Source organism: Tachypleus tridentatus, chromosome 8 (assembly GCF_004210375.1).
Source record: "Tachypleus tridentatus isolate NWPU-2018 chromosome 8, ASM421037v1, whole genome shotgun sequence".
Taxonomy (NCBI): domain Eukaryota; kingdom Metazoa; phylum Arthropoda; class Merostomata; order Xiphosura; family Limulidae; genus Tachypleus; species Tachypleus tridentatus.
In genome coordinates, this window is record NC_134832.1 from 152,476,499 (window position 1) to 152,488,886 (window position 12,388).

The window sequence follows — 12,388 nt, forward strand, 5'->3', positions numbered from 1 at the left end:
AGTCATCATCACCCGGTATTCCCAGGTGGTCACCCTCCCAAGTACTAACCGGGCCCGCCGTTGCTTAGCTTCGGTGATCGGACGAGAACCGGCGCTTTCAACGTGGTATGAACGATGACAGTTTAATTTTCTTTCTTATTTGGTGTTTTAAGTGTTACTCTAAAAGAAAATCGTTGTCGCAGCCCAAAATTTCCTAGTTGTGAAATATAAGAGATGCTTTAGGAATTCACTTTTACTGGAGGACGCTGGAAAGTGGAGCCTGATAACTCTGGTTTGCGTTACACATCCCCGGAACTACACGAGTGTCATTTCGGGGGTATGGAAACTGTCGCTCACAGGCGTGTGTGTCATTCACATGGAACACTTAAATTGATCAATTTAGCCTCTGAGAACTTTTCTCAAACGTCTTTTAGTCACATGTTGGTGTTTATGTCTTCTTTATATTTCTTTCGGACCTACTTTCGCAAAATCTGGTATTTTACTCTCGTTACACAGGCCCACATCCCATCACTTACAGATGTGTGTGCAGAATTTAGATTTTAACACGAGCTTGCATCGGGATTAGAATTATTTAATATTCACCTTCTTTTATTCGTCATTTGGCTATACACATTAATTTACCTGTGTTTATTAACGTGTATTTTGGTTTCCATCGGGAGAAGTCGTGTGTACTCGCCTCCTTCTCCCCTACAACAAAATAGTATTAAACGCTGGTTACCGTCTAGTGGGAGTGCCTCAGAAGTCGCTCTTTTGTCTCTCGCTAAAGAAGTGTATGGATATTAATGAAAGTACGTTGCAAAACTGGGAATAATTCTCTGACGTTATAGAAACAGAATGAATAAAGGAACAGCACCTGTCACACTCGGCTACTACCGTTCGCGAGTCGGAAGCGTGCCACGTACCGAGTTCCTACTTATCTGAAGACGTTTTCTTCGCGTTTTGCTTTCACTGCTATGTTTTCAATTTTGCTTTTACTGTTTTGTAACTTTTTTTTTTCTTGTTGTTTCTACTCACCTATTTTGTTTTATACCCAATAGCAAAGACTCTTGTCGTTATTGGAAAGTTAATTTTCAAATGTACATACATATAAAATAGATATTTGATTTATAAATAAGGTGTTCAATCGTCGGTGTCTCCGAGTGAAGTCTCTCTCTGCTGGGTTATATTTCTAGACAAAGTAATTTTACAAAACGTAGCGAACGAACGTTATGTAAGGAAACTCGAAATATTTGTCGCATCGCCTTTTCTGTGTAGCAGACAGATCCCTCGACAATTGCTTTTCTCAGGCAAAACGTGCACGAGCGAGACAATTTTGTGAAATAGGGAAACGTTTTAAATTCCATCTGTATAAGACTGCCTTAGATTGATGTGGGCTGGATCTACTCGTTAACGAAGTTTCTGTTTTGTAGATTTCGCACCCTTTGTGCATTCCGAAGATCGACCCGCGAAGATAGTTTATTTCTTTTCTCTCCAATATACGTCTGATTGGAGGGGTTTGGTTTAAAGTGAAATGGAACGCGGCTCACGCCACCTGCTTAGAGAGCTGCTACTTTTCTTGAACGATCGCAGGAAATGAATGTTTGAACTTCGTTTTCGAAGCGTGTTTTATCAACTGACTTGTTGATGGAAAAGTTGATTAGTTCCTATAACAAAAATGTTTTCCCAACAGTTTACCATTATAAACACCTAGTATTAAGGCACTTCAATTGAGCCAACCAATTTCTTTCTCTCTTTCGGGAAGGATTTTTTATCTCTTAAATCAGAAATTGTGAAAAAAAGTGAGAGGTATCGATCAGCTCTTTGCGAGACCTACAAATTTCAACGTGAAAAAAAAAAAAAAAAGTCATCATCACCCGGTATTCCCAGGTGGTCACCCTCCCAAGTACTAACCGGGCCCGCCGTTGCTTAGCTTCGGTGATCGGACGAGAACCGGCGCTTTCAACGTGGTATGAACGATGACAGTTTAATTTTCTTTCTTATTTGGTGTTTTAAGTGTTACTCTAAAAGAAAATCGTTGTCGCAGCCCAAAATTTCCTAGTTGTGAAATATAAGAGATGCTTTAGGAATTCACTTTTACTGGAGGACGCTGGAAAGTGGAGCCTGATAACTCTGGTTTGCGTTACACATCCCCGGAACTACACGAGTGTCATTTCGGGGGTATGGAAACTGTCGCTCACAGGCGTGTGTGTCATTCACATGGAACACTTAAATTGATCAATTTAGCCTCTGAGAACTTTTCTCAAACGTCTTTTAGTCACATGTTGGTGTTTATGTCTTCTTTATATTTCTTTCGGACCTACTTTCGCAAAATCTGGTATTTTACTCTCGTTACACAGGCCCACATCCCATCACTTACAGATGTGTGTGCAGAATTTAGATTTTAACACGAGCTTGCATCGGGATTAGAATTATTTAATATTCACCTTCTTTTATTCGTCATTTGGCTATACACATTAATTTACCTGTGTTTATTAACGTGTATTTTGGTTTCCATCGGGAGAAGTCGTGTGTACTCGCCTCCTTCTCCCCTACAACAAAATAGTATTAAACGCTGGTTACCGTCTAGTGGGAGTGCCTCAGAAGTCGCTCTTTTGTCTCTCGCTAAAGAAGTGTATGGATATTAATGAAAGTACGTTGCAAAAACTGGGAATAATTCTCTGACGTTATAGAAACAGAATGAATAAAGGAACAGCACCTGTCACACTCGGCTACTACCGTTCGCGAGTCGGAAGCGTGCCACGTACCGAGTTCCTACTTATCTGAAGACGTTTCCTTCGCGTTTTGCTTTCACTGCTATGTTTTCAATTTTGCTTTTACTGTTTTGTAACTTTTTTTTTCTTGTTGTTTCTACTCACCTATTTTGTTTTATACCCAATAGCAAAGACTCTTGTCGTTATTGGAAAGTTAATTTTCAAATGTACATACATATAAAATAGATATTTGATTTATAAATAAGGTGTGCAATCGTCGGTGTCTCCGAGTGAAGGCTCTCTCTGCTGGGTTATATTTCTAGACAAAGTAATTTTACAAAACGTAGCGAACGAACGTTATGTAAGGAAACTCGAAATATTTGTCGCATCGCCTTTTCTGTGTAGCAGACAGATCCCTCGACAATTGCTTTTTCCCAGGCAAAACGTGCACGAGCGAGACAATTTTGTGAAATAGGGAAACGTTTTAAATTCCATCTGTATAAGACTGCCTTAGATTGATGTGGGCTGGATCTACTCGTTAACGAAGTTTCTGTTTTGTAGATTTCGCACCCTTTGTGCATTCCGAAGATCGACCCGCGAAGATAGTTTATTTCTTTTCTCTCCAATATACGTCTGATTGGAGGGGTTTGGTTTAAAGTGAAATGGAACGCGGCTCACGCCACCTGCTTAGAGAGCTGCTACTTTTCTTGAACGATCGCAGGAAATGAATGTTTGAACTTCGTTTTCGAAGCGTGTTTTATCAACTGACTTGTTGATGGAAAAGTTGATTAGTTCCTATAACAAAAATGTTTTCCCAACAGTTTACCATTATAAACACCTAGTATTAAGGCACTTCAATTGAGCCAACCAATTTCTTTCTCTCTTTCGGGAAGGATTTTTTATCTCTTAAATCAGAAATTGTGAAAAAAGTGAGAGGTATCGATCAGCTCTTTGCGAGACCTACAAATTTCAACGTGAAAAAAAAAAAAAAAAAGTCATCATCACCCGGTATTCCCAGGTGGTCACCCTCCCAAGTACTAACCGGGCCCGCCGTTGCTTAGCTTCGGTGATCGGACGAGAACCGGCGCTTTCAACGTGGTATGAACGATGACAGTTTAATTTTCTTTCTTATTTGGTGTTTTAAGTGTTACTCTAAAAGAAAATCGTTGTCGCAGCCCAAAATTTCCTAGTTGTGAAATATAAGAGATGCTTTAGGAATTCACTTTTACTGGAGGACGCTGGAAAGTGGAGCCTGATAACTCTGGTTTGCGTTACACATCCCCGGAACTACACGAGTGTCATTTCGGGGGTATGGAAACTGTCGCTCACAGGCGTGTGTGTCATTCACATGGAACACTTAAATTGATCAATTTAGCCTCTGAGAACTTTTCTCAAACGTCTTTTAGTCACATGTTGGTGTTTATGTCTTCTTTATATTTCTTTCGGACCTACTTTCGCAAAATCTGGTATTTTACTCTCGTTACACAGGCCCACATCCCATCACTTACAGATGTGTGTGCAGAATTTAGATTTTAACACGAGCTTGCATCGGGATTAGAATTATTTAATATTCACCTTCTTTTATTCGTCATTTGGCTATACACATTAATTTACCTGTGTTTATTAACGTGTATTTTGGTTTCCATCGGGAGAAGTCGTGTGTACTCGCCTCCTTCTCCCCTACAACAAAATAGTATTAAACGCTGGTTACCGTCTAGTGGGAGTGCCTCAGAAGTCGCTCTTTTGTCTCTCGCTAAAGAAGTGTATGGATATTAATGAAAGTACGTTGCAAAAACTGGGAATAATTCTCTGACGTTATAGAAACAGAATGAATAAAGGAACAGCACCTGTCACACTCGGCTACTACCGTTCGCGAGTCGGAAGCGTGCCACGTACCGAGTTCCTACTTATCTGAAGACGTTTCCTTCGCGTTTTGCTTTCACTGCTATGTTTTCAATTTTGCTTTTACTGTTTTGTAACTCTTTTTTTTTCTTGTTGTTTCTACTCACCTATTTTGTTTTATACCCAATAGCAAAGACTCTTGTCGTTATTGGAAAGTTAATTTTCAAATGTACATACATATAAAATAGATATTTGATTTATAAATAAGGTGTGCAATCGTCGGTGTCTCCGAGTGAAGTCTCTCTCTGCTGGGTTATATTTCTAGACAAAGTAATTTTACAAAACGTAGCGAACGAACGTTATGTAAGGAAACTCGAAATATTTGTCGCATCGCCTTTTCTGTGTAGCAGACAGATCCCTCGACAATTGCTTTTTCCCAGGCAAAACGTGCACGAGCGAGACAATTTTGTGAAATAGGGAAACGTTTTAAATTCCATCTGTATAAGACTGCCTTAGATTGATGTGGGCTGGATCTACTCGTTAACGAAGTTTCTGTTTTGTAGACTTCGCACCCTTTGTGCATTCCGAAGATCGACCCGCGAAGATAGTTTATTTCTTTTCTCTCCAATATACGTCTGATTGGAGGAGTTTGGTTTAAAGTGAAATGGAACGCGGCTCACGCCACCTGCTTAGAGAGCTGCTACTTTTCTTGAACGATCGCAGGAAATGAATGTTTGAACTTCGTTTTCGAAGCGTGTTTTATCAACTGACTTGTTGATGGAAAAGTTGATTAGTTCCTATAACAAAAATGTTTTCCCAACAGTTTACCATTATAAACACTTAGTATTAAGGCACTTCAATTGAGCCAACCAATTTCTTTCTCTCTTTCGGGAAGGATTTTTTATCTCTTAAATCAGAAATTGTGAAAAAAGTGAGAGGTATCGATCAGCTCTTTGCGAGACCTACAAATTTCAACGTGAAAAAAAAAAAAAAAGTCATCATCACCCGGTATTCCCAGGTGGTCACCCTCCCAAGTACTAACCGGGCCCGCCGTTGCTTAGCTTCGGTGATCGGACGAGAACCGGCGCTTTCAACGTGGTATGAACGATGACAGTTTAATTTTCTTTCTTATTTGGTGTTTTAAGTGTTACTCTAAAAGAAAATCGTTGTCGCAGCCCAAAATTTCCTAGTTGTGAAATATAAGAGATGCTTTAGGAATTCACTTTTACTGGAGGACGCTGGAAAGTGGAGCCTGATAACTCTGGTTTGCGTTACACATCCCCGGAACTACACGAGTGTCATTTCGGGGGTATGGAAACTGTCGCTCACAGGCGTGTGTGTCATTCACATGGAACACTTAAATTGATCAATTTAGCCTCTGAGAACTTTTCTCAAACGTCTTTTAGTCACATGTTGGTGTTTATGTCTTCTTTATATTTCTTTCGGACCTACTTTCGCAAAATCTGGTATTTTACTCTCGTTACACAGGCCCACATCCCATCACTTACAGATGTGTGTGCAGAATTTAGATTTTAACACGAGCTTGCATCGGGATTAGAATTATTTAATATTCACCTTCTTTTATTCGTCATTTGGCTATACACATTAATTTACCTGTGTTTATTAACGTGTATTTTGGTTTCCATCGGGAGAAGTCGTGTGTACTCGCCTCCTTCTCCCCTACAACAAAATAGTATTAAACGCTGGTTACCGTCTAGTGGGAGTGCCTCAGAAGTCGCTCTTTTGTCTCTCGCTAAAGAAGTGTATGGATATTAATGAAAGTACGTTGCAAAACTGGGAATAATTCTCTGACGTTATAGAAACAGAATGAATAAAGGAACAGCACCTGTCACACTCGGCTACTACCGTTCGCGAGTCGGAAGCGTGCCACGTACCGAGTTCCTACTTATCTGAAGACGTTTCCTTCGCGTTTTGCTTTCACTGCTATGTTTTCAATTTTGCTTTTACTGTTTTGTAACTTTTTTTTTCTTGTTGTTTCTACTCACCTATTTTGTTTTATACCCAATAGCAAAGACTCTTGTCGTTATTGGAAAGTTAATTTTCAAATGTACATACATATAAAATAGATATTTGATTTATAAATAAGGTGTTCAATCGTCGGTGTCTCCGAGTGAAGTCTCTCTCTGCTGGGTTATATTTCTAGACAAAGTAATTTTACAAAACGTAGCGAACGAACGTTATGTAAGGAAACTCGAAATATTTGTCGCATCGCCTTTTCTGTGTAGCAGACAGATCCCTCGACAATTGCTTTTTCTCAGGCAAAACGTGCACGAGCGAGACAATTTTGTGAAATAGGGAAACGTTTTAAATTCCATCTGTATAAGACTGCCTTAGATTGATGTGGGCTGGATCTACTCGTTAACGAAGTTTCTGTTTTGTAGATTTCGCACCCTTTGTGCATTCCGAAGATCGACCCGCGAAGATAGTTTATTTCTTTTCTCTCCAATATACGTCTGATTGGAGGGGTTTGGTTTAAAGTGAAATGGAACGCGGCTCACGCCACCTGCTTAGAGAGCTGCTACTTTTCTTGAACGATCGCAGGAAATGAATGTTTGAACTTCGTTTTCGAAGCGTGTTTTATCAACTGACTTGTTGATGGAAAAGTTGATTAGTTCCTATAACAAAAATGTTTTCCCAACAGTTTACCATTATAAACACTTAGTATTAAGGCACTTCAATTGAGCCAACCAATTTCTTTCTCTCTTTCGGGAAGGATTTTTTATCTCTTAAATCAGAAATTGTGAAAAAAGTGAGAGGTATCGATCAGCTCTTTGCGAGACCTACAAATTTCAACGTGAAAAAAAAAAAAAAAGTCATCATCACCCGGTATTCCCAGGTGGTCACCCTCCCAAGTACTAACCGGGCCCGCCGTTGCTTAGCTTCGGTGATCGGACGAGAACCGGCTTTTTTTTTTTTTTCTCTTTATTTATCCCACCTCAACGAGGGGGTATACACAGAAATACAACAAATAAAACACAAGTTAATGAATTAGCATGTAACAATAACTCTATAGATTACCATGCTGAAAATTACCACAAAGTTAATAAAATTAAGGAAAAAGAAATAAAAGAGGTAATTGGAACAGCAGGTAATCCAACAAACATTATAATGAACATTAACAAACAAGAAATCAATGGATCTTTCATTGGTAACAAAAATATAATGAAATAACAACTTATCTTAACAACGTACACAAGAAATAACCTTGGGCACCTTGGGTTACCAAGCTACCAACATAAGAATACACAGAATAAAAAACATTTAATGAGTTATGTAACAAAGATCTATGATAATGAAGATATATATGTCTCCGTACACGCACTTTAAACATGGAAATTAAATGAATGACGCGATTTCGTGCCAAAGAAACTGAACGAGCAGAACATATAACCTGACGTGCCAAACTTGTAATTAAACGGAATATGTTCCAGCATCTCCTGGGTAACGAAGGATGAGATCCCACTAAGAGGCATCTCCTCCATACCCAGTTTGATATGGGACATCCAAAATAAAATGCCAATAATTTATATACATATGACCACAAGGGCTGTACAAAAGGACATTGGAAAAACAGATGGTCTATGGTTTCTGGCGCCTGGGAACAGAAAGTGCACAACCCTGTGGGATGTCTGTCCATATGTATCAGCTTGACATTTGTGGTAATCGCCCGCAACCAGAGTAAATAATCCACATCACAAACAAAAAAACCCACAAAAGAAGAATAAGCGTTTTTACGAATGCGTTTCCAGTCTCCAGGAGGAACAATATCCCCAGTAGAATGGAGCAGGGAAGTTAGTAGCGAGTGAAAACTGTATATATCCCACCAGTTGCCGCAGAGATAAACCTTGAAAATGAACTCGATTATCGGAGTGGTCCAGAAAATATAAATCCACAACACATGTGGACGACGGAAGAGGAGCCGGCTGGGTAGACAAAATCGGCAACCACTCCACAGGCAACGCCTCCTTGAGCATATGAAAATGTGAAAAAATTGTGCGGGCATTGGCCAACGGGTCAGCGTCCGTACACATTTCAATCACTGCCCCACCGGAAGAAAAGCAGGGAGCACCTCGTACATTAAATGACGGACCTGAACCAAACCTGCGTTAATAAATTCAGGAAAATGAAATGTTCGGTGGCGAACATCAACAATAGCCGGATTGAAAAACAAAGGTTCATCAAAATTTGGGGAAAGAGGAGCTGGGACAATCCCTTTATCCCCAAGAAGAACCTTCCAGGCATGAAACATTTCCTGAATATAGAAAGGTAACGATTTCACAAAACGTGGCAAAATACGGCATTGAAGAATCCGAAAGCTTAAAGAGAGATTACCATAACAAGAAAAAAATCCAGAAAGAAGTTGTCGCAAGGTGGAAGGACAAGAAGCATCCAAACAACGCTGCAACAACTTCAAACGGAATGCGAGTTTACGAGTGTTAACATCAACCAAGTTGATACCTCCACAATCATAACTCCGAATCAGAATACCGTATGCCACTTTATGTATACCTCCCCGCCAAATAAAATCCAGTATACATTTGCGAAATCTAGCCTCAAACTGTCTTGGCAACGGGAGTATATTCAACGGGTACCATAACACCGATGCCACCAAGGAGTTCACCACAAGAGATTTACCCTTTAGCGACAAAGAACGAAATCGCCACGACACCAAGACACGAGATACCCTGCGCAATACACCCTGCCACGTATCTTGCAGCATGACATCGAAATTAGAGTGGAAAACTATTCCCAAAATCCGAATAGGATCCTGGGAAATTCTCAACTCACCAAGGACGAAGTCTGCAGAAGAGGCCAAACACCCAACCCACAAACCCTGACTCTTGGTCCAGTTGATCTTCCCACCAGTAGCTTTGCCAAAAGTTTGGCAGACATCCAACACATGCGGCAAAGATTCGGCGTCTCGTAAGGTTAAGGTGGTATCATCAGCATGCTGATAAGTAAGTGAAGGCGTGGTGAGTAGCACATCACCACCAATACCAGTAATATGTACATTATGGACTAACATATTTCGTAACGGTTCGACACTGAGAACGTAAAGTAGAGCAGACATGGGGCATCCTTGACGAATACCCCGAGTAATAGCAAAATCATTAGTGAGAAATCCATTAAACTTTACACAACTAGAAATAGAAGTATAGCAAAGACGAACCCAATGAACAAAAGTAGAACCAAAACCCATACGCAGAAGAAGTTGAAATAGATAGTCATAGGCCACCCGATCAAAAGCTTGCATCTGATCGAGCTTCAAAAAGATTCCACCCTGGCCGGTACGTGCTAAAGATTGCAATAGCAAAACGAGTGTTAATGGAGTATCAGCAACGTCCCGTCCAGGTATACACCCGGATTGGTCATCTGAAACTAAACTGGAGATCACAGACGAAAGGCGACGAGCCAGCACTTTGGCCAAAAGCTTATAGTCAGTACAAAGCAATGTCAAAGGCCGGCTGTTAGCCGCCAACCGTCGATCCCCCCTTTCGGGATAGGAACAATTACCCCAGAACACATTGTACGGAGCAACTGTGGAGAGTGAAACAGTTGAGACAAGACAGATAAAAAGTCGTCAACAAAAAGAGGTAGAAAATATTTGAAAAATTCGGAGGTAAAACCATCCAAACCAGGAGATTTGCCCAGCGGTAAACTGTCTAAAGCAGCGATAACTTCCGGAACCGTGAATGGAGCATCACAAATATTAGCTTGTTCACTGGAAAGAGTTCGATCAACAAATGAGAGAACTAAATCTATGTCTGCCTGCAGAACGATATCCTTAGAGTACAGTGCGGAATAATACTGATGTAAAACAGCAGCGATATCTTCCACACCGGACACCTCCACACCCCTATCAGTGAGCATGGATCTAAACTCAATTCTGCTTTGACGGACCTTTTCCATACGAAGAAAGTAAGATGTAGATCTCTCACCCTCCTCAAACCAACGAATATGAGATCGAATCCTCGCCCCCTCTATGGTATCGTGATCCAAAGTCTCCAATGCATCTTCAAGTTCATACAATTTGACCTTAGATCTACCAGGGAAACGGGTCAGTTTTCGAAGCTCACGATTGATGGACGACTCAAGCTGACATTTGCGAGAACGGGATGCCCGCGCACGAAGAATCGAATAACGCTCGGTAAGTATACGGAACGCGCATTTCAATTGTTCATACCATTTAATTTTATCAGTCCCATAAACTGACCAACTACGACTTCTGGCGATCAACAGCTTAATGGCTTTCACATATTCGGCATCCCTCAATAACTGGTTATTGAAGTGCCAGAAATTAGGACCTCTGACAATTGGTCGCAGAGTAAGGTCGAAGCCCAATAAAGCGTGATCTGTAGCAGGAAACCACAACGTACGGAAACGTTGGACAGTCCCCTGCAAGGTAGAAGAAAGCAAAACCCTGTCAATACGTGACGACATCATCTCACCATTAACAAAACGCTTCCATGTGAAACCAGGTGTAGTCGGCGATATGAGTGAATGCGCATCAAGCAAATCAAACCTATTAAGAAACTGGACAAAAGCCGAACGGCTGGCGTCTCGGTAGAAACGGACCGGAAATCGATCGCGTGCCACATCCACCACACAATTAAAATCTCCCACAACAAGCAATCCTGTGCAACCATCCAAACAATACTCCAAGTTTTGGAAAAATTCCCGTCGCTCGGAGATATCGCGAGGAGCGTACACAGATGATAACAGATAAGACAAAGACTCGAAACTGAATTTGACTGTCAGAACCCTACCCACCCCATCAGAAGAAACGAATGTAACATTATCACACAAAACTGCTGTACCAAGATGGCAACCCTTGTCGGCCAGAAGTAGAATTATTAAAAAAAGCTACACCTGGCCAAAATTTCAGAACGACATCAGGAAAATCATCAGTAAAAACGTTTCCTGTAAACAAACAACATCAAAATTAGTAACAAAGTAATCCAGATAATAAGACAGCTTACTAATATTACGCAACCCATTACAATTCAAAACTCCCACCCTTAGTAAATGTACCATGCTAAAGAGAAAGTAAAGGTACAAGAATTGAAAGGAAACTGTCACAAACACAAAAATAACAAGAATAAATGTAAAGATCTAAGCAAATATGCACAAAGTTCAAATAACAATAAATGACAGTCTTACACGAACTGAAACAAACAAACTGTCACAAAAAACACATTTAAGGCTGCGACACCGCCTTCGCCTTCGCCCGAGATATCCGTAGTATTGGCACGTCCGACACCCGTTTTCGTCCACTGCCCTTCTTAGAAGTGTCACCAGGAGACATTGCCACCACACTAGCATACCTCCAACGACGAGGAAGAGGCACCTCCACATCGCCGGCGGTACTCACACCACTAACCGGAAGTGGCGGGAAGTGACGATCAAAATTGCGACTTGCAGCAGGGGTGACTACTTGCCCGTTCCCTGGCCCCACCAGAAACCGTCGATCGTCGGGCAGAAACATCGTCCACCACCCGATGGGTAGCTGCAGCCTTCTTTGAAAGGGGAACCTCCGAATCAACGCGTGGACAAACAGAAATGGTGTCAACATCATGAGGCACTGCACGAGAGGGAGCAGCCGTGTCTACTTCAGCGGCGTCACGAGAAGTAGTAGGCGTGGCCACTTCAGCGTCGTCACTAGAGGAAGTTCGAGGAACAACAAGCTTGGGACAACGTTGACGGACGTGTCCCTGCATATGACAATGTCGGCATATAAATTGGGGCAATCGCGATATAGATGATCCGCCCCAAACATAAATTACATACTTTTGACTGGCGATCATGCTTCACTTTTACCAATACCGCCTTGCCCA

General features: G+C 41.2%; 4 non-coding genes across 4 annotated transcripts; all 4 read right to left on the reverse strand.

The window, feature by feature from the left end:
- Positions 1-119, reverse strand: LOC143224363 (5S ribosomal RNA). Its single transcript, XR_013013357.1, has one exon. It is a non-coding gene; the product is annotated as a 5S ribosomal RNA (ribosomal RNA).
- Positions 120-1,841: 1,722 nt separating this feature from the next.
- On the reverse strand, positions 1,842-1,960 carry LOC143224365 (5S ribosomal RNA). The gene has a single exon (XR_013013358.1). It is a non-coding gene; the product is annotated as a 5S ribosomal RNA (ribosomal RNA).
- A 1,723-nt stretch (positions 1,961-3,683) lies between these two features.
- Positions 3,684-3,802, reverse strand: LOC143224370 (5S ribosomal RNA). Its single transcript, XR_013013363.1, has one exon. It is a non-coding gene; the product is annotated as a 5S ribosomal RNA (ribosomal RNA).
- A 1,723-nt stretch (positions 3,803-5,525) lies between these two features.
- On the reverse strand, positions 5,526-5,644 carry LOC143224377 (5S ribosomal RNA). The gene has a single exon (XR_013013370.1). It is a non-coding gene; the product is annotated as a 5S ribosomal RNA (ribosomal RNA).
- Between the last annotated feature and the right edge of the window lie 6,744 nt (positions 5,645-12,388).